Here is a 23444-nt window from a genome sequence, read left to right on the forward strand (position 1 = left end):
CGATCTCGGCCTTCGTAGCGGCGGGAATTTCCTCGCACTGTCGGGGATGCGCTCCGCAGCGAGCGATGCAATACTTTTCAATTGCAAAAGTCTCTCAAGCTTAGTTTCAAGCTTCCCAGCACAGGTACAACTTCCAGAGGCCCCACAACTGGATCAAGCACTCTAGGAAGGACAGAACTCTCTCAGCAGAGTTCAGGGAAGCTGGGGGTGAAGTCCTTTTGTTCCTGGGACTTCATAACAGGGAGCCAGCTCTTCTCAGGCCCTTGGAGATTCCTTCAAGACAGGGGACACAGCACAACAGCAAAGTCCTTCCCCTCTCCTTGGCAGCAAAGCAACAGCAGGTCAGTCCAGCAGAGCAACAGCAGGACAGTCTTCCTTCTTCAGTTTCAGCTTTCTCCTTGGCAGAGGTTCCTTCCTTCTTGATTCCAGGATCATCTAATTTTCTGTTGTCAGGGGTCTTGTACTTATACCCCTAAAAGTCTTTGTTCTCTTTGTGCAAGTGGGCCCTGAGCCCGGTCTGAACCAGTACTGAGTGTTGCTTGAGCACTTTGTTTACCTGGCTTCTCCTTTCCTTTCAGAGTGAGGGGCAGGGTCGTCAGACGCCCAGCAGGGGGTGGAGCCAGCACTATGGAAGGCAGACACAGCCCTATACAGGCCCAGGTGCTAACTCCTCCCACCACTCAGGTTGCAAATGCAGTCATTCAGCCTAGGGCTGACTCAGCCAGCCTCCTGGGGAATCCCCTGCCCCTGTCACTCTCAAACCAGACAGTCAATACACAAACAGGCCAAGGCACACAGAAGGGTCAGACAAGAGAACAGCAACTTTCTAAAAGTGCTGTTCTCAAACACAGGTTTTAAAAACAACCTTTCCTAAAAGATGTGTTATTAAATTCTGAGTTCAGGGATACTAGATACTTATGTCCTATCTTGTTCCTATGAGAAGAAATGCTGGTAGCCACTGTATCCAGCATCCCCCATGTTCATCTATGGAGCAAGATAGCCTTACAATGGTGAAAAACGAAAGTGGCTGCCATTCACTACCAGAGCATGTCACCTGCACCAGTACATGCTCTACCTTTCACATACACTGCACCCTGGCCAGGGGGGTACCTTGGGCCTTCCATAGGGGTGACTAATGTGCATTAAAAGGTAAGGGTTAGGCCTGGTCAGTGGGGACACTGACCAGGAGGACATGGCAGTTTCTAAACTGCACACAGGTACTGCAGTGGCAGGCCTGAGACACCATTTTAGAGCTACTCCTGTGGGTGGCACAATCAGTGCTGCAGGGCCACTAGTAGCATTTGTCATCACCAGCCCTGGCACACCCAGTGTACTTTACTAGGGACTTCATGGTGATACAAATATGCGAAACATGTATATCCAATCAGAATAACAATTTACAAAGAGAGCATATGCACTTTAGCACTGATCAGCAGTGGTAAAGTGTGCAGAGTACTATTGCCAACAGCCACGGGTCAGGAAAAATAAGGGAGGAAGAAGCAAAAAGTTTGAGGATGACCCTGCAAAAGGGCCAGTTCCAACAGAATGTAACAAAATCGTTATGAAGCAAACCTGGATTGATGTTGCCTTTCTTATAAGGAGTGCACGCATGCTGCGTTGTGGCATGGTTAAGCGATTATATATATATATATATACATATATATATATATATATATATATATAAAAATATATATATATATATAGCGAGAGAGAGAGAGAGAGAGAGTGAGAGGAAGAGAGAGATTAGAATATATATATATATATATATATATATATATATATATATTCCACACACCGTCACCAATGTTAGAACTCCTCCCATTCACGACGAGTTAACAACAAAGGAGCCGCGGCCACAAGTATTGTAGTGCAAGTTTTATTCAGGCACGATGTCCTACGCGTTTCAGAGTTGCAGTCACTCCTTCATCACGGGCAGTAAACAATGTTAACGTGAAGGTTAATAAAGTGAAAATCACGTGCTCATGGACATGGACAACAGACTCCCTCACAGGGGATTGTCCGTGTAATCGTCTCAATAAAGAATTAAAATATAAGCGTCAAAAAGCATTACAGTACGACACTTTAGTACGGATTATTGGATTATGTAACTGCAAGTTCACATAATTGAAAGTAATAGTGTTGCTTTAAAGTCAATCACTCAAGTTATGCTACAAACATAATTGCAAATGAAATTATCCAAATACAATGTCAGAGTTCATCAAAATAAAATGGTAATGCAGAATCACAGAAATAAACAATTAATTTGAAGGTTTGAAAGCTGCTTGTTGTTCAAATTAAGAGGAGACGCGAACCCGCCAAATGAAAAAATACTTGTGAAGCTGCTTACCAGCTCGAGCTACCGGTTTATAATAAATTCCCGGCAAACAAGCCCTAGGTATATTACTAACTCAAAGAGCTGCCATCGTTATCAGTGAGCATGAATGGAATCACTCTATGAACAAAATGATATATGTAGCCCAAGTGGGCTTAAATTAATCATAGTCATTTGGTACATGTCTGTTAATGAATGCAGCAATCCCAACATTTTCAATATTTAAGAGCCCCAGTGGGCAAAATTGACAAATTCCAATACAGGAAGCCTGAGGTGCATATATAACCTACTGGACAATCCTGAACAACATAATTATACATCAAAAATGTATTTATGTATAAACGATTAAATACAATTTTCTAGCCCTAGTGGGCTTGAATCACTCATGCTCAGTAATATAATGTAATCAAAGTTCATAATGTTGTGGCATCCCAGTAGGCCAACTTGATCAACAGATCAGGTACTTTTGAAAAGATATGCAGTTTATCCGCTATAATCATCACTGTTTAAGGAACAATTATATATCTGTAAAAAATCAGAGACGAAAATGTGAATTAAAACCATGTATAGTGACTCTAGTGCTCAAGGAGATAAAATTAACACGTTTAAAAAACAATAATAATACGGATATTTCAATATACAATGCAGATATGTAACAACTAGATATATAAATGAGCAGACAATTCTTCATCCTTATTTAGTCCATTAGGTGCCAGGGTGTTAAATCTAATGATACATTTGGATTCTAGACATCTCAGTTCTGCTAATCTGTTCCCTCCTCTGATATTAGGGAGTATGCAATCAATCACTGCAAATTTGATAAGATTAGAGTTGCTTCTATGGAACTCCTGAAAATGTCTAGCCACTGGGTAATTCTTATCATTCTTGTTGATGGCTCGCAAGTGTTCAAGCACTCTTTTCTTGCCCTTGTGAATAGTACTACCAATGTAGTATTTGTCACAGGGGCACTTGAGTGTGTATATAGCAAACTCAGTATTGCAATTAGTGTGTTTCTCTATGTTAAATGGCTCATCTTGATTATTGAACTTGATGGATTTTAGATTGCAGCTATATTTACAGGCCTTGCACTGATTGCAAGTGTTAAAACCTTTCACATAATTCAATCTTTTGTGACTCTGGATCATATTACTGCATAACTGGTCACGTAAAGATCTAGGTTTGCGAAATGTTAGAGAAGGATATTCTCCCATATAGCTCTCCAGATCTTCGTCTGTTTTCAGTACCTCCCAAAATTTCTTAAGACTTTTTCAGACTTGCCAAGCCTCGGTATTGTACTTGGTAATGAATCTGACTGGTACTTTATTTTCAGGCACTTGGGTGTGTCATTAAAATTCATGATTTCATTGCGTTTAAGAGTGTCAATTTTAGCACTGGAATCCTTAACAAGTTTCGCATTGTACCCTCTTGCTAAGAATCGTTCTGTCATGATCAATTTTTCAGATTCATATTTTTCGTCAGTACTGCAGTTTCTACGTGCACGCAGAAATTCCCCGTAGACAATGCTGCGTATTAGGCTTTTAGGATGGCAGCTGTTTGCATGTAGCAAACTGTTGCCTGAAGTCAATTTCCGGTACAGAGAACTGCGGATTTTGTTATGTATAATCTCAAGTTTGAGATCAAGAAATTCAAGGGATGATTTATCTATTTGGTATGTGAACTTGAGATTCAAGTCATTGGAATTGAGGGTTACTAGAAATTCTTGTGCCTCCTTTTCTGTGCCTTTCCAGACTCAGAAAATATCGTCTATGTATCTGAGCCAGAGGACGGTGTGGTCTTTGTACAGTTGGGATTTGTACACAACCTGCTCCTCCCACCAGCCGAGGTACAATCCTGCAAAGCTGGGGGCGAAGCAGGTTCCCATCGCTGTCCGCTGGGTTTGTTGGTAAATGGTTTTGTCGAAAAGAAAAAAATGGTTAACTAGGCATAGTCGAACCATGTCTAGTAACATTTCTGTGTGAAGAAGTGAAGATAGAGATATTTCTTTGAAGAATGTACGACATGCTTGGATTCCTAAATCTTGGGGAATACATGTGTATAAGCTGCATACATCTAAGCCTAACAGTAAAAAATCTTCTTGCCATGTGATGTTTTCAATGTGTTTAAGAAAATCCCCAGTGTCTTTTACAAACGAAGGGATAGCTGGGACAAGAGGTTGGATGAAAAAGTCGACATATTTGGAGGCATTCTCCAAGGCACTGCCACAAGACAAGACTATTGGTCTCCCTGGTGGTTTAGTGGCATTTTTATGGAGTTTTGGAAGCAGGTATAACACTGGTAACTTAGGGTATTTGCAATTAAGAAATGAGTATTCATCCTTACTTAACAGGCCTTTGGATTTCCACTCTGTTACTTTACTTGAAATACATGTCATGGCTCTGTCATACTCTATTTTTGACGAGATTCGATATCTTGTGTGGTCTGATAATTGGTCTAGACCTTCCTGTCGGTACATATCAAGTGGCCAGATGACCACATTGCTTCCCTTGTCACTTGGTTTAATGACAAAACTTTTGTTTGCCTCCAATTCTTTTAAGGCTAGTCTTTGTGTCCGTTTTAAATTGTGTTGCTCATGCACTTTGTATTTATTGAGTTTCTTGAACTCTGCAACCACCCCTATTTCAAAACAATTAATGGCATCACAGTTTATCTGAGGTAAAAAAAAACGATTTAGGTTTGAAACTAGTGTGACCTCCATCATTCAGTACAAGGTCCGTGTTGAGTACATTGATATATGGATCATCACTACAGCCCTCTACATCAGCCAGTTCATGTACAGTCTGTAACATAGTGATGTCTCCTATTACTAGATTTGGTTGATCAACAATGGTACTGGACGGTTTTTGTCTGTGCACTTGGGTGCTGAACCACTTTTTTAATTTCAGTTTTCTTGTGAAATGAAATAGATCAATTCTTGAGTCCGTGTAACTAAAACCAGAGTTGGGGCAAAATGATAAACCTAAAGACAAAACATCAAATTGGTCTTTGCTCAAAGAAAAATCTGAAAGGTTTACCACAGTCATGGCGTTCACTGCTTCTTGGCAAATCGGCCCCTGGTGCGTGTTCCCACCGGGCTGTCTGTTGGATTCGAGTATTTGGTCTGTTGCCTCCTCTTCCTCCTTTTCCACGACCTCTTGCCGGGCTGCCACTTGTAACCTGTGCGTTTGCCCGTTCTCTGGCCAATAGTGTGAACTCCTTTAAAACTTGAGCTATCACTTTTTCTGAATCGTCCATTATAACCATATTTGGAACACCATTGACAATTTGTACTGTTGATTCTGTGATGGGCGAAGTTTGGCTGGTTTCAGCATGACCAGCCGAGGTGCTTGCTTGTTCGCCTGTTGTAGGTGTAACTTCTGGGTTAATTTAGTTGTTTCTCAATTTATCGAACTATTTTCCAAAGGTCAGGATTTGTCCGTTTGTATAATCAATTTCATCTCGTTCATACTTGCTAAGTTTTTTCATTTTAATTTCCTCCTCGATTTTTTCAAGTTTTTTGTTCATTTTTTCCATTTCACTATCAAATTCACTGGAGGGGTGTAGTTCTTTTAATTTCTTTATAATAACTTCACTTTCTTCAGTTAATTTCACACTTTCTTTTTCGGCGTATTTAATAAGAATTTTTAGCATGTTGAGAGAACACATGTGGTTATTTTCCATCCATTCATGAATCATTTCAGCGTCAGGTTGTTGCAGTGTTGGGGTAATAAAATGCGTAAACCCCTAGGTACTCTGTTGCAGTCCACGTAGAGCTGCAAGGCCGTAGCCTCCCACCATTTTGACTGTTCTTTCTTGAGTACCTTCCACAGAGTATCCCAAAGTTGCCTTTTATCTATTTGGGTATTCGTTTTTACAGCCTGTGTTGTTGTCATAGCTGGTTGCTGCATTGTTTTGTCAAACAGCTTAGAAGCTGCTTGCTTCCGTTTGTTGTTCCTCGTGTCTGACATATTTGAGTACTGTGTGATTACCAACAGTATTCGTCAAGCTGAAGCTAGATAACACTTGAAAGGCACTTTTACTCGCTACAGTAACGGTTTGGTTATTTTGTAGCACAATCCGTTTCCCCAGACGTATTAAGCTGCGCTCACAATGAACGTTTACTCCCGTATGCCGGCTTACCATTGTCAGGCGTACTTCGGGTTTCGGAGATGAGCAAAGCTCAACTCTTACTTCCTTGTTCCGCTTAGAGTCCGGTTACGCACGGCGTTTGGTATTTTCCACTGCAGCGTCTTTGGGGCGGGCAAGGGTTTTCACGAATAAATTACCACAAAGATTTAGCTGTGGTAATATATATATATATATACATATATATATGTATATATATATATATATATCCTGGAAACTCGAACCACTTCCTGATTCCGCCAACGGTGGATTAGGCGAGGAAAGAAACACAGACCTCCGAGGTTTTCTTATGGGCAAAAGTATGGTTTATTTCGAGTGACCCAACACAACATATATATAGATATATATATATATATATATATATATATAAATACCCAGTACCCAGTTCTGCTCCCAAGAAAGAAGGCACGTACACAAGCCTGTCAGGATACAGCTTTTTTACTTTCTTGGGTCTCCCTCGACCCCGAGATTAGAGACGCGTTTCACCTTCACAGAAGGCTTTATCAATCTAATTGGTGCCAAAACTAAGTAAGCATATATAACCCTTCCCATTCAAAGCATAGATAAACATAGAAAGAGTAATATTCCATAGGTACCGTGCACTGCTAACAGCAAATTAGAAGCTTACACGCTATTTTTGCTTTCCTGCTCTGCTTTGCATGTGACACATACTTGTGATATTGTTTAGAGAAGGCGGAGTATTATGTTTTATATGAGAATAATTTGGTATGCTAGATTTGTAAAGTGCCTTGCTAGTTTTGTGTGTATAGTGAGAGCATGGAACATAAAGTTATCTTGAATACTGTGTCCGTTCAGAATGATCCTCGGAAGTTCAAGCCAAAATACATATGCAGTTGTGTCCACCTGTGATATTTGCGCTTTTCATAATGCATTGTGGAGGCAAAGTTACACACAGTTGGAGTACTGGTGTAAATTAATATACACTATAAATACAACTTAATGCCACGAATAAAAATAAATGTAAATTCTTGTACAAATCGCCGCTCAATGCAGGACCAGCATGTGTATTTCATAGGCATGTATGTAAAGGCACATAAATGAGCACGCATACCCAAAAGTAAATGTTATCTGCTTAGCAGGCCCGGACTGGCCGTAGCGGGCACCGGGCAATCCCCCGGTGCGCCACACGGGTGGGGGCCGGTTTTGGGCCTCTGGGGGCCGATTTTGTTACATGGCCGTTTTTGCAGCATAGCTGCAAAATCAGCCCTGTAACAAAATCGGCCGAAATCCGCCCCTGGCAAAGAGCTCGGCGGCACCCCCAACCCCCGTAGGGGGTGCTGGGGCCGGCCGATCACATTGCCACGGCCGGTTTTGGTTTCCAGTCCGGCCCTGCTGCTTAGATGGTAACATTCTGAGCCATTCATTGTGACACCAATCTCTAAAATGTAATCCCCAGATGTATATTGTTAAAAACTAATACTACATAATAAATTAACGTGCTGTGTAATTTTAGCAGCCTGAAACGACAAGACAGCGTTTGACCAAAAGAAATGTTTCAGTAGTCTAGGAAAATAAATCCCTCGGCGCTTGAAATGCGTCCAGAACGGAAGAAGCACTGTTCGAATGTGCCCAAATCTTTTTGCAAAACTCACTGTTTGGACCCACAAGCAGTAGAAGAAGAACATGGGGATTGCGTTCGTGCTCCGGGGCCAAACTAAACACAGACTGTGAAATTCCGTCATAAATGACAGCCACATGGTGCAAGCTTATTTCACCGGAGAACTACCACTCCCATAGTGCACTGTGGCAGACATATGAATGTCAATTTAACTAGGGCACATAAATCATTAGCATATCGATGTCCAAAGTCCATTCTTCCGGGGGCCAAGTACTAAAACATAAATCAAACAGGACCAGAAAATGTAGTCTCTTAAAGGAAACAATCTCAAAGTGATAAGTAGCAAACAGCACTGAAATGCATTCCAACCACGAACAAAGCTTGAGCTCGAAGGACACCAAATGGATAAAATCGAATCTGCTACACAGTCCTCACGACATCCGTTTTAGCGTCCGTTGTGCCCAGTCACCAGAGGACACCAGTATTTCAGACAGGGCATTTCTAGCTGGGGAAATGCAAACCGCATGCTGGCAGTCAGCAGACAGCCCCGCTACAGGATCCGGATCTCCCACTGCTGTCATCCTCAGTCCTCTGTCTGGTAGCTACTCTGGGGGCTCCCACTCTAGCACTCCCATGCTCCTCCGAAAAAAATATGGTCACCAGGGAGAGCCACAACCGACTGATGGTACGTGAACAGTGTTTAGACCACTAACTCTGTATTCAAATGAATACCCAGTCCTGCTCCCAAGGAAGAATACGAATACGGATTTTTTATTTTCTTGGGTCTCCCTCAACCCCGAGATTAGAGACGCGTTTTGCTTTTGCAGAAGGCTTTATCAATCTAGTTGGCACCAAAGCTAAGTAAGCATATATAGCCCTTCCCATTCAAAGCATAGATAAACATAGAAATAGTACTATTCCATCGGTACCGTGTACTGCTAACAGCACTTTTCAATGTTGAAAATGCCCATATACCCAAACAATGTAGCTGGTGTAAATTAATATATGTATCAACAAGAAGAGAGGCAGGGAGAGTCAGGACACCCTCTTAGTCCCCAACAAGAAAAGAGAGGTCTAGTGGTGTAGCAGTACCCACTTTAAGGAGCAAAAGAGATTGGGCGAAAAAAACACCCCTTACCTGGCCCAACTGAGGTCGGTAAGAAAGCCCTCACACACCGACCTGGTCGGTGTCATGCTTCATCATCGGGCCCCACCAAAAAGGTCTAGTACCTTTTTGGTGTGCTGCGACGCCAGAATTAATGCGGAGCAGGTTTTGTGAGATAGACGTGCAAATGAGAATATATTAAAAGTGTCTAGAGAGTATCAAAAAATTGGTTTAATAAAGGATCCCTCAAACACAGATAAAACGATTATGTGATCGGAATATTCGCCAAAAGTGATGGTTTGGTTAATTTCAGTTAGTTTTAGTATCAGTCGACATGTTTCTGCCTATGAAACGGCGTAAATTTACCAGGCATTCTTCAGGACTCATGTAGCGTAATAAACCCTGGTGGTATGAGCACCCTAAGGCTCACCCTGACCTAGGGACGTGAAAGTGAAAAATATATAAAAAGTGTAAAAGTGCAAAAAATAGGGGAGCAATCGCTCAAACCCAGTAACTCCTGGTTTAGGAGGATTTCTGCACTTTTAAGTCAGATGCAAAATGCACAATGGGTCACAGGAGGGGGGTGGAGGCTTAATTGGCACACCGCCCTCAAAGCCCGGCACCCGTGTGGCACCCGTGTGGCACCTAGCTCAACCTCGTACTGCACCCTGAAGGGTTCAGTACGAGGTTGAGCTAGGTGCCACACGGGTGCTGGGCCTTGAGTTAGCATGGGTTTATTAGAAGCTTACACGCTATTTTTGCTTTCCTGCTCTGCTTTGCATGTGACACATACTTGTGATATTGTTTAGAGTATTATGTTTTATATGAGAATAATTTGGTATGCTAGATTTGTAAAGTGCCTTGCTAGTTTTGTGTGTATAGTGAGAGCATGGAACATCAAAGTTATCTTGAATACTGTGTCTGTTCAGAATGATCCTCGGAAGTTCAAGCCAAAATACATATGCAGTTGTGTACACCTTTGATACTTGCGCTTTTCATAATGCATTGTGGAGGCAAAGTTACACACAGTTGGGGAACATTCATAACTTGATAGTTTGTGGAGCACTGCATGTGATCTATTACTGCTGAGTACCAGAGGTATGGGTCTGACTATGTAATCCTATAAGACTTTCTGTAGTTATAAACTAATCTGCTAGGTAGGAGGGTGAAATGTAGGTATATTTTAAATTTGTTTACCTTTAGTATTATAGGATGCTTTTTCCATTTGTATCTTATAGAATAGTAACAATGCTGACAACCTTGTTTGTGATAATATGTTTGGTTGTATTATCTAAGGTACTGTGCATGAGATTTTGGCGTTAGAAATAAACATTTCAAAGTTGCACGTTTCTTTATTTACATCTTGTATTAGACTGGTGTAAGAGTATAATGAAAGAGTGCTATTGTTATCCACGTTACTTCATGTAATCTAAGTGGCATGTTCTGGGTTGACTAGTCGTTGGTGTTTTTGTTGTAGGGCAGTGGTTCCCAAACTTTTGACTCCTGAGGATCCCCCATAGAGTCACCACTGGAAGCTGGGGACCCCCAAGCAATTTGTAGGATTTAAATTTCAAACATTAAAACCGCAAATCGGAAAAAATTAACACATATGTGTACGCAAAACAAATACTCAAATTACTAATGATTTTAGTGGCATATATACAAGCCCCTATCACCATGGGAACATCACTTTCTGAGAGTTTTCTGTGGCGATAGGGGCTTTGCCTTATTTACAAGGCAACGTTAAGCCTCTTAACATGGCTTAACGGTCCCTTGTAAATAAGACTCCCTTTGACACTGATAGAGCGCTCAGGTCACCCGTCTATAAATTTGCCAAATACTCACCTAGGCCCATATCCAAATTAATCAATTTTTTTAGATCAGGTAACCTGGGCACTATCTATCAGATATTTGTACTTCCTAAGTCCTATACCCTTGACTTACTCTCCTGGTCATCGGTATCTGTGAACCTATGGGATCAGGGAATTTAGCATAATAAGTATGGTAGCAACACGACAATATGCACTCATATAATAACCACAGACTCGAGAAGTTTTGAAAACCTTTATCTAATCTTCATCAAAAGTCATAAGCCAAAGATTAACAGTGAGCAAGCTATCAATAATCAGAATCACAAACAAAGTATAACTATGCAAAAGATATATTATGCTAACCATTTAGAATTCTAAAGGGACGGTAAGAACAAGGACATACTGAAAATGAACTTATAGAAAATGAGACTTGAAATGATATTTTCTAAAGGACGGGAAAAATAAGGGACATACTATAAGTCACCGTTTAATCGCTTTCAAGAGGGTGGGTAAAAAGAGGGAACACAAATTATAATGACGTACCCGAATTTACCATGTAACTATAGGGAAGGTAAGAAAATGGAACACGCTAATAATTCAGAGTAACTACTTCAGCTTTCCTTAAAGGGAGGGTAAAGAAAAGGATCATCTATATGCTCACAAACAGTACTTAACATCCAACTATAAGGTAGGGGAAAAATGGAACATGCTAATAACGGCAAGATTTTCGATTTATTATTTATCATAAAGGAAGGGGAAAGAAAAGGAACACATGCCATCAAGACTTTAGCAAACTTAAGGGGAGGGTAAGAGAAGGACGCAAATATACTATTTGTTACCCACACAGATTTATATTTACCTAGAACAGTGTGAAGACCAACCCTGGCCAAGGGTCAGTTAAGGACAGAAACCCCGAAAGTTGCAAACGCTAGTAGGCCAGCAAGTGCAGGTCAGAATCAGGACAGGAAAGCCAGAATTGGATCAGAACCGGACCACCGAAAGTTGAGACCAGCACCCGCAGTTCAGTTGCAATGCCTGCGCTACGCCCTTTCTGCAGCTATAAGTCAGAACCCCGATTGGGTTATCGAATTTTCCAGCAAAGTGCTTCGCCAGCACTTCAGGTCCCAGAACCCCGATTGGGTCAGCGAGTCTTCTGACAGAGTGCTTCGCAGCACCTCTGTTCTCGATCAGCTATTAAGTGCGTTGGGTCAGTGACAGGTCAGCTATTCGGACAAGTCGGATGAATTCTCTTGCTAAACCTAGGCTAGTTATACTATTTTCCAGGTCAGTGTACCACCCCCCAATGTTGCAAGTGTAAGGATCCCCAATTTCGATTCGACAAGAGAGGAGGAGAGGTTGACACACCACCTAAATATTTGATACTTCAGCATTGAATATTAATTTTTACATTACCGCACATCAATTTCTGGTTCACATTACTTCGGTAATTCACGTAACAATGGTCGCTTTATTAATAAATACATTGTAGTTCAACAGGTACACTCTGGCTTCTTCGACCAAGGGGAGAGGTCAGCTTCCCAGGCGCATCTTGACTGTGACTGTCTTGGCTGGGTTTCAATGACAAATGACTTCAGCCCTCCTCTTGTAGAGTGCCGTGTGCAAAAGGATTTTCAAAATGGAGTATTCCCGTCCCTCAGGCCCAAAGATTACCATACCTGAAAAGTAAAAGGAAACAGTTTTAGAACACACAATAAATGATTTTACTGTATACCATGAACTTCTACTCTATACCCATTACCTTATTTTATCTATTGCATTACGATGTTAGGCAAGTCGAACAGTTGGCAAAAGCAGCAGTGCAAGCTTCTTGCATGTGAGAACACAAAGCAGCCATCTTAATTCTAGTGCGCAAATGCGAACAGTTTCCCACCAAGACAGCAAGAACGTCAGGTCACATGGGTATGACTGACGCATGCGCAGTCTAAATTCCCGCATAGCAGCGGCCATTTTAGATGCAAGCGTATTAGTATTAGTAGACACATAAGCAAGCTTCTCTCGGACACCCAGAATATACGGGAAAATGTAAAATTAGTAGAACAAACATGTTGGTTACTTATTAATACTGTTATTCGAGGTTCTTGAATACAAGCAAGTTGCTTCACGTGCAAATCCTTGCTCCATCAATCCCCTCTTTGATGATATTTTATATCATCACAATTAATGGAACCAGATGCCAACTTCTCACATTCCACCCATTTCAATCTCTTCAAACTTTCTATTTTGCTTTTTCTCAGCAATTTTATTAGGATGAGAATTTTTCATCTTTTTATAAATCTGGTTATTCAATTCTTCTAATTCGAGCTCTTCAATATTCCTTTTCACTCCTCGCCTATTCACAGAATACTTCTTTTTGTGTTTTCGACATTTGCAGCAAATTATTATTCCGAATACTAATAAACTTATTCCTGCTATTGGCATCAGTATTTTGCTCACAAGACTTTTACCTAAATTAGAAAACCAACTACCTACAGCAGAGAGACCATAAGTAAGCCTCTTCCACCCACTGTCAAACTCCAGTGGCTTAAGATTTTTTTCCAGATTTGTAATATTTCTCACATACCCTTTAATTTCAACACTTTTGTCTGGTATGTAAGTTTAACAATGTTGCACTTTTAACATTCTGCAGACTCCGCCCTCTTTTGCCAATAACGTGTCAAGATCAAGTCGATTTTGTAAAACCATTGATCTGATCGCCACCAATTCGGTATTGACCATCAGGAAAGCTCCAGCAGTGTCAGTTGATAACCGATCCACTACTGTTGACAATTTGCAGATTCTGTGTGTATTCAGAGCCACTCCCACTGTAGGTATCAATGCACTAAAAATATCACCTACTATTTCACCAACACTTTCTCTTTTACTACGTACTAATTCATTCGTTCTTTCATTGCTTCCAGTGATTTCACCCACATGGTATATCTTTGGGAAGACAATACCAAAATAACAGCTCCCGTACCAATGGTCGGGCAATTTGAAATAAGCCTTGTTCCCACATATATAATAAATTCCAGGAAACACAGGCTCTGACCCATCTTTAAAACCCCAACCCCCAATTACCTTGTAATTGTGTTCGCATTCACTGGAACCAATAAATATATTGTTATAATAACTGGTTCTTTCTCTGTGAAGATAAAGTTTCCCCTTCTTTTAGAAATCCAGCAACATAGCAGGATTAGCCCCACCATTTGAGGTGCTCCCTATGCTTTCAGCCCATTTAGGAATTTACGGATTCTTGTTGTTTGCTTTCTTTTGGAAACTCTCTCTTCTTTTCTCTTCCATATTCAAAAATATTTTTTCTTTTTCTTGTAATAAGCATGTTAAATTATTCTTGTGTGCGTCATCTATATTTATTTTACCTACAGTTAGAAAATATTCACTCATGTAATGTGCTACATCTCTAGTTGTATCTACAGGGTTTAGGTTCTTTGTACAGGAAGTTCAGAAAATATCACATCTAGGTTAGAATAATCATACTGTAAAGGTCCTCTTCTGTAAAATAAACTAGTTAAAACACTACATGAAATTCCATATGTTAGTGGCAGATGGTGGTACGTCACACCCTCAGCTACCGAGGTAGGCAGCTTCATACAAACATAGCAGTCTTCTATTTCCATTGCTTCTACATAATGTACTAACAGGTTTGCAAATACATTTAAATGGGTTCTGTTCTTAATTTTATTATATATAATCCTTCCTCATCTAGTGCTTCTAAATCTACCTTTGTTTGTTTAAGGCTAAGTGCTCTCTCTGGTGTATCTACTCTTTGTGGTGTATTTCTAGTTTGTAGCTCTTCAGTGTCTTTTGGCAATTGACTAGTAGGGTACAGATTTGTGTCTTTACTCATCATGTAAGGAATAGCTATTGTTAGTCCTATCCAAAGTATAAGTACTATTGCTATACTACATAAACATTTTCTACAACATGTTTTTACATAACTTCGTTTCAGTCTTCCATTAACAGAAGGATCAGCCATTTTTGACTAAAGGAGATTCAACCCCTCTTTGTAACTTTACACTGCCTTTTTACCCTCTGTGGATTTCAGGTCGGTCTCACTTCTTCGTCAGTCTGATCAGTAATCAATTCTTCATCACTTTCGTCACTTATTTCCAGGTTTTCAAAATCTTCTAATACAAGATAAGTCCAATCAGGGCTTTGATATTTATTATTCAAATCAAATCAAAAGCATTTATATAGCGCGCTACTCACCCGGAGGGTCTCAAGGCGCTTGGGAGGGGGGGTCCGCTACTGCTTGAACAGCCAGGTCTTGAGCTGCTTCCTGAAGGGGAGGTGGTCTTGGGTCAGACGGAGGTGGATCGGGAGGGAGTTCCAAGTCTTGGCGGCCAGGTAGGAGAAGGACCTTCCTCCTGCAGTCTTTTTTTTCGGGGACTCCTTCTACTGGTTTGTATCACAGGTGGGTCAGCTTGGCTTGAGACTTCATTCACCTGCTCAGGTTCTTCGTTAATTGTCTTTAGTCGCAGTCTCAGTCTTTTGACAAATCTAGGCAACTTGTCTCCCTTTCTGAGTCTTTTGACTGGCACTGTGTCTTGGCCTTCCTCCAATGCTCTTTTATTTTCATTCAGTTGTGGCACAATTGTTTCAAGATCGTCTTCTATGTTTTTCCCTAACTGACTAAGTCCAGGTCTTATATCAGTTTCTTCCGCCTGGTCCCTAACCTGGCCTTGTTCAGGTGTATGCTGGATTTGGCTTTGTTTTGTTTCCTCTTCTTCTTCCTGAACACAATTGTCTATTCCTATCTGGTCCTGTTCAAGCTCTTTGAACTTTTGATTTTCATCCGCTTGAACCTCTGCCCTAATTTCTATCTGTCCCTCTTCAGGCTCAGGAGTTCTTGGAGGAGTGTTGATTGCCTGCTCTTTCCCTATCTGATCCTCCTCAGTATCAGTTTTGATTTGGATTTCGATGATCTAAGTATCTCCCTCTACACCTGTCTCGTCCTCACTTTCCCAATGTTTATCTAAATAGGTTTGTCTTCTTGTTCTCACAGGGTCTACAGTCAGGTCGATTACTGGGACCCAATCATCTTGACTGGAGCTCGGTTGTTCCTCTTCAGCTACTTCTGGATCAAGTTCTCGAGACCCTTCAGCTGCACAACCTTCAGCCTCAGTTACCTCAGGTTCAGTCACTTTCTTCGTGTGACTGCCATGGATCCATTGTGGTACTCCTGCACATTTCACAGCTGTGGTGGTAACCAGGATTACTTGTCGTGGTTTTCCCCACCTTGGTGCAAGGCAAGTTTTCTGAGTATGTTTTTTTATCACTACCTAATCACCTGGGTTCAGGTCATGTGCTGGAGTTGCTGGTCTGGCGACAGCGTCTTGTCCAATCTGGTGAGAGATAGAACACACTTTGTCAGCCAGTTCTTTGCAGTATTCTAGTACCAAATCATCAGATATGCTTATCAGTTTGTATCCTGGCACCCATGCTTGCCGCATTGCTCTTCCCATCAGTATCTCATGGGGACTCAAGCCTGTGTTCCGGTCTGGAATACTTCTAAGTCCCATAAGAACAAGTGACAAAGCATCTGGCCATTCCATTTGAGTTGATTCACACATTTTTCCCAATCTTGATTTGATAGTGCCATTCAATTGTTCTACCACCCCAGAAGCCTCTGGGCGATATGCACAGTGCAGTTTTTGCGTAATTTCGAATGCTTCGCAAATTTGATTTATTATTTCACTATGGAAATGTTTTCCTCTGTCTGATTCAATTGTAACTGGAAAACCGCACCGAGGTATAAGTTCCCTAAGTAACAATTTGGCTACAGTGATGCTATCATTCCTGCGTGTGGGGTAGGCTTCCACCCATTTTGAAAACAGGCAGACAGTGACAAGTATGTACTTCATGCCTCAACAAGGGGGTAACTGATTGAAATCAAGTTGTAACCGAATAAAAGGGCCCTCTGCCTTTCCAATTTTCCCTGGCAACACTACTGTTTTCTTTCCTGGGTTAAATTGTTGACAAACCAGACACCTCTGGCAGAGTGCCTCTGTTATGTTTCTGAATTTCGAGTGAAACCATGCCTGTCTAAATACACGTATCATAGCATCTCTTCCCAAATGTGTGTCTCCATGTATCAACCTAGTCATAGGAGCAAGCAGACAGTCTGGTAACACAGGCATACCATCAAGGTAAACAATGACACCATCTTCAACCCTTCTCTGACAACCAAATTTCCTCCAATCTTCCTTCTCTTTTGGCACTGCTGTGTCCTGTAAATCTCTAACTTCTTCCCAGGTGTTTATTCCTTCTAGCATCATAAGTTGGCAGCTGTTTCAGTTCACCTCAACCTTTTTATTAACAGCCATTTTGTACCTCGCACAATGTTGGGCTAACTGATCAGCATATCGATTACCTGCTGTCACTTTGTCATGGCCAGATTTGTGAGCAGCGCACTTGACCACAGCCAATTCTTTTGGTAACTGGATTGCTTCCAGTAAATCTTGTACATATTTTCCATTTCTGATGGGAGTACCCAAAGAAGTCAGAAACTCCCTTTGCATCCACAATTGGCCAAAGTCATGCACAACTCCGTAACCATACTGGCTGTCAGTATATCTGGTTACTTTCCAGTTCTTTCCAAATTTACAGGCTCTTGCCAATGCAACCAATTCAGCTACTCGTGCAGACTTGACTCCAGGTAAATAGGATGCTTCAACTGGACCTCCCAAAGTACACACCGAGTAAGCAGCGCTTAGGCCTCCTTCCTCATGTCTCATACAAGAGCCATCTACAAACAGCTCATATTCTGCATTAGTTAAGCGCTCTTCTTTTATGTCTGGTTGTGGTTTTGTACTATTTTCGGTCAGATCAATGCAGTCATGTTCAACTTCTCCCTTTACTTCTGCTGAGAGTGAATTTGGTAGTAGGGTAGCTGGATTCAAGATATTACATCTGACAATGGTTACGTTTCCTGCACCTACAAGGATTCTCTCATACTTAGTCAGCCGACTGGGTGTGAGATACTGGGTTTTTGTTCTTGTCAGCAAAATTACAACTGCATGTGGAACATACACAGTCACAGGATGTCCCATAATAATGGATTCACTCTGCTCAAGACTCATGCATGTTGCTGCTACTGCTTTCAGGCATCCAGGTAATGCAGCGGCCACTGGGTCCAATGTGGAAGAAAAATATGCCACCAGACGTTTTGTTAAGCCATGAATTTGGGTCAGGACTGAGAGTGCACAATTGTCTTGTGTGTCACAAAACAGTGCACATTCCTTTGAATAGTCAGGCATTCCTAATGCAGGAGCTGTACACAGACATTTTTCATAATTGTAAAAAAGGAGTCATGCTTTCGTCATCCCACTCCACTGGATCCTTAGCTCCTTTCTTTGTCATCTTTATCAATGGTCTTGCTAGGACTCCAAATCCCACAATCCACTGCCTGCAGTATCCTACAACTCCAAGAAACATTCTGATTTCTTTCTGGGTGTTGGGCAGCTCCATGTTTCGAATTATTCTAATTCTCTCTGTGGTAACTTTTCTGACACCCCTTTCTATCTGGTGCCCCAGATATTTTACTGATGAAGTACAGAACTGTAATTTATCTGGTGACATTTTATGTCCTCCTTCACCTAAATGGTTCAGTAATGCAATGGTGTCAACAACACAGTCTTTCCGGCTTTTAGATGCCACCAAGAGGTCGTCTATGTATTGCACCAGGACGGACTATCCGGGCAATATCAGAGATTCAAGGAATTTTTTCAGAATTTGATTAAAAATCGAGGGGCTCTCTGTGTACCCCTGAGGAACACGATTTCAGACGTAGACATGACTGTCGAATTCAAATGAGAAAAGAAATTTGCTGTCTGGATGTAATGGAATCGAAAAGAATGCATGACACAAGTCAATGACAGTAAATAATCCAGCATTCCACGGTATTTGGTATAAAATCACTGCAGGATTTGGCACAACTGGGCAGCAAGGAACAACAATTTTATTAAACTTGCACAGGTCTTGTACGACCCTGTACTTACCACTCGGTTTCTTTATGCCAATTATGGGAGAGTTACAAGGACTGCTCAACACTTCCTGCAAAATGCCTGCTTCCAGCAAACGTTTTATTTCGATAGCAACCCCTGCTTTCACTTCTGCACTCATTTTGTACTGTCGAGTATTTGGATAAACTGCATCTTCTTTTATTGCTATTTTAATTGTGTCAACATTTGCTATTAATCCTACGTCTTTTCCAGTAAAATCCCATACCTCCAGCTTTACTGTCTGTTGGAGTTCTTCTGGTAAGTCTGGTATTGTCAGCCTTTTAATTTATGTCTCCTGTTTTGCTAACATTAATTTATACAGTCCGTCTTCGTCTGGGGTTTGAATTTCAACGCCATTTGGAGTGCAAAAGATGGTACAATTCATTTTGCACAACAAATCTCGTCCTAACAAGTTCACAGGACTTGAATCACAGACAACAAATCTATGCATTTCTTTAAAATTACCTATTCTGACTTCCATGGGTTCTGTAACTGGGGTACTAATCTGTTTATTAGAAACACCCACTACTTGGATTGCTTCTCCCGAGAGGGGTAGGTTTGGAACGTCCACTGTTCTCACTGTAGAACGGGTAGCACCAGACTACAAAACAGAAGGTTGACATCATTTCCTTCAACCTTTCCTTCAATGTATGGTCCTGACTGGTCCACCGGCAAGGAGGCGCCAAGCACGCACTCCTCGTCCTCCCCCTCAGGCATCGTCAGTAAGGTTCGTCCCAGAAGAATGTGTTGTTTAACAGAAATTGTGAAGTTGCTGTATCTCTATTTTCACTTCCTTCCCAATTTGTGGTATCTACACCCTGTTGTGCTTTGCTCCTATAATTTGGCATAGGTGAACGAGGCAACTGATTCTGCTTTACCTACTGCTGGGTCTTCTGTGGCACCTCATTCTGCGTCTGTGGATTTAAATCATTAATTTGCACATTACCACTCTACCCAGCCTTACACTCGTCCATCCAGTGTCCCAACTTTCCGCACCCGTGGCACGGGAACTTCTTCTTTGCCTCCTCTCTACTCATCTTTCCCCTTGGCTTTCCCCCATTCCCGGTTCCCTGATTCTGGTTACTCATCAATTTGTTTAATTGCTGTTCTTGGTGCTCTGCTAATTTTACCTGTGCCCACATGACCTTTTCTTTCAACTCTTTTCGCTTATTTTCTAGCTCATCTTCACAGTACTTAGCATTTTTAAGGACTACATCAATTGGTTTAGCCAGTCAACAAATTTTATTGTCTTTGATCTACTGCAAAATCTCAGGCCTTAACCCTAACACGAATCGATAAATGAAATGGGTCATGTCTTTCATTTCGATATTGTGCAATCCACTGTACGTCTTAAACACCTGTAACAGACGTTCATAGTATGAATGTACAGTTTCATCTCGGTTATGATTAGTTCTATCTATCCTGGTCCAGTCAGTCTCCTCTGCAGGCACCTTTCCTTGCAGGTACAGCATCACCTGATTATATTTTTTCATCACATCCTCGGAAGGTGCCCCTGTCTTTGGGTCTCTGGGGTATTCTTCAGTAGGCCAATCAACAGCAATTTTACATTCTGTCCACAAATCTACGGGGACTACAATGTCAAAAAATCCATCCAGATCTTTCAGAAGACATTTTGAAACTTTCACAATTCTTTCAACCTGCCTGTACCACTCTACAGGTTTTTCGCGCAGTTTTGGGAAATCATTTGTAAAGAATACAATATCCTGTCGGGACCATGGCACATGTACATAACCTCCACCTGGTACTTCTCGCATAGGACATCATTTTTCCACCTTTTCTGCTTCTTTTAAAACATATTCTGAAGTCATTTGTCTTGTTCAAACCTCTTCTTTTTTCTTTGCCCACCTGGCTTTCCACTTTTCTAAGTCTCCCCATTTTTGTAACAGGTTTAGTAATTCTCTTATCTGCACTTTTCTTCCTGACACGTTCATGTTTCCTAAATCTTTGTCAGAGACTTCTGCTCGGTATGGCTTTTGCAATACTTTAAATTTACCAATGTCAATTCCTATGCTGTTTGCAGTGTCCATTAATTTTTCCTGAAACACCTTTGTTTTCCGGGTAATGCTTTTGCAAATGAATAACAATTCATCCTCACTAAGAGTATTTAGCCTGTCCAATTCCACATTCCCAGCCATCAACTCCTCCAATTCGATTCTTAACTTATATATATCTAATGGCTTTGGCTGGGTTTTTGGTTTTTCTATTTCTTGGGTCCATCTGTCTATTTCTTCAGGAGTCACTACCGTGGCACTTCTCGTACCAGAAGGTGTCTCTATCTGGACTTCTCTTGAATTTAAAGGAGTAGTTATTCTATTCGAATTATTTTCTGGCTCCCTTATTGGTAAGTCCATCAAGGAGATTACGGACTCACATTCACTTGTCTGGTCGTCTATTATCAGGGGTTCTTTTCTTGGTTGTACTACTGATGTAGTTATAACTGGAGCTTTTGGACTAGCTTGCTTATCCCCATACAAAGGAACTACTGGGCAAATAGTTACTCGGATTGTCAAAGCTTCAGGGCTTGTGTTTAATTGGGAAATTTTCTGAATTCATTCACTTCTCTGTTTGGTTAAAGCCTCTTGTTCTCTGTCCTGTAGTACCTTTTCAATGGTTGTTTCGTGTATTATTTGCGGAATCAAGGGTGGGTTTAAACCCGGAGCACTAGGATTTACCATTCCAGGTTCCTCATTATAAGGAGGTTTTAAAAATGGGTTTCTTGGATTTACTGTTCTGGGTTCCTCATTGTAAGGTGGTGGATTCTTCATTAATAAATCCTCCAAATAATCATCGTCTGAATCACCACTGGTTCTTAAATGCTTTGTTTTCTCAGTCCTCTTACCTCCGGTGGGACCTCCGAATGCTAGTACAGGGTATAGCCCTTCTACCAACATGTTCTGTCTCCACTGTTTCAAATTTTTATCTCTGGAATCCCTCTGTACTTTTGGATAGAATTTACTTAACCCTTTGCCAATTCTGGGCCTGTCTCGCTCAAAAGTCTCTATTTCCCATTCCTCTAATGCCTCATGTTGCGTTAATCTAGGTCTGGGATGTAAATCATTCATTCGGGTCCTCAGGTTGAACAAAATTCTTCCATTAAATGTGGCTTCTAAGGGAAATGCTAAAATTCCATCATCTTTAGTATATTCCACCCAGTTCTCTAAACATACACAAGAGTGGTAGCCTCTATCAAACATCATAAATGATGCGGGAGTGTTTGGTGGTGGAATGATGACCCCTTCTCTAGTTTTAATGGGCTTGTCTTTCTTAAAGTAGTTCTTTACTCTGTCTACGAGTGACAATTTTCTTTAACTTCCGTACATATTCCTTGGTCTGCCTCTTATCATCTGCTCCCCAGCAAACCCTAAATATCTCGGATCAGGTCGAGTTTCTGGACTATATAATTGCCACATATATTTTCACGAAATTCAAGATCAACTGACTTTGTTTACAAACCACTTCTAATACTAGCACGTCTTTTATTTTCCCGCAACCAATCAACAATGAGGTTTCAAATAATTTCAACCAATGAGTGAGCGGCCTTTCTCGTGAGACGAGTTCCCACGCTCCTGTGCTCACCCCTCCTTTACAATGCTATCTCCGCTAGACGCCCGCTGTCTCGACCGATACCAGCGCGGCACTGAGTGACATCAGCGCAGCTCCGCAACTGACTCCCTCCTTCATAAGGTAATGGAAAACTCAATTTCTAACTTTTTAAAGTGCAAGTGCCTTTTTTAATTTACAATGCGAAACATTCACCACTGTGCTCGTGTGACTAGAAAGGAAAGATTTATTTCACTGCAAGTAAATCCCTTCCGTTTACTTTTCGTATACTGCGGATAGATCTCGTCTGCCTACCCTTCACACAAGCATTAGAGAACCTGCTACTTCTTTGGACTCATCCACTCGGGGATATATACTAAGGCCAAAGTTTTACCAGTGAACCCCTTTGCAATCAATCAAGCTCAGACGAACCTCCTTCTCCTTCCGTGTGACCCTTACTAGGTGAAATCACAATAGAAGTTTAGCGAGTGAACTCTTTGCTATCATTTATTCATCCATTCATACAGAAAACACTAAATAGTGCTTCCGGTTCTACCTAACCCTGCACTAATTTTCTCGAGCCACTGACCTCACTGCAATGTGGCTTCCGTTTACCACCCGCTATTCTGCCCCCGGGGATTCTAGATAAACATATAACAGTCACGAACGGGTTTGGTTAATACATAAATCAACACAGCATAAAATCTGTAAAATTTTCAAAACACTTCAGAGCATTTCATATTTGAAAAAACATTTTACATTTGATTGATCAATACTTTTATTTAGCAGCAATTTAATTTAATTTTCAGCAGTACATTACCTGCCTACCTATCTTAACTAATCCCTAACCATCCCTCTGCTACCAAGTAAATATACTGATAGAGCGCGCAGG

This window comes from Lissotriton helveticus, chromosome 7, assembly GCF_964261635.1.
Source record: "Lissotriton helveticus chromosome 7, aLisHel1.1, whole genome shotgun sequence".
Classification (NCBI taxonomy): Eukaryota; Metazoa; Chordata; class Amphibia; order Caudata; family Salamandridae; genus Lissotriton; species Lissotriton helveticus.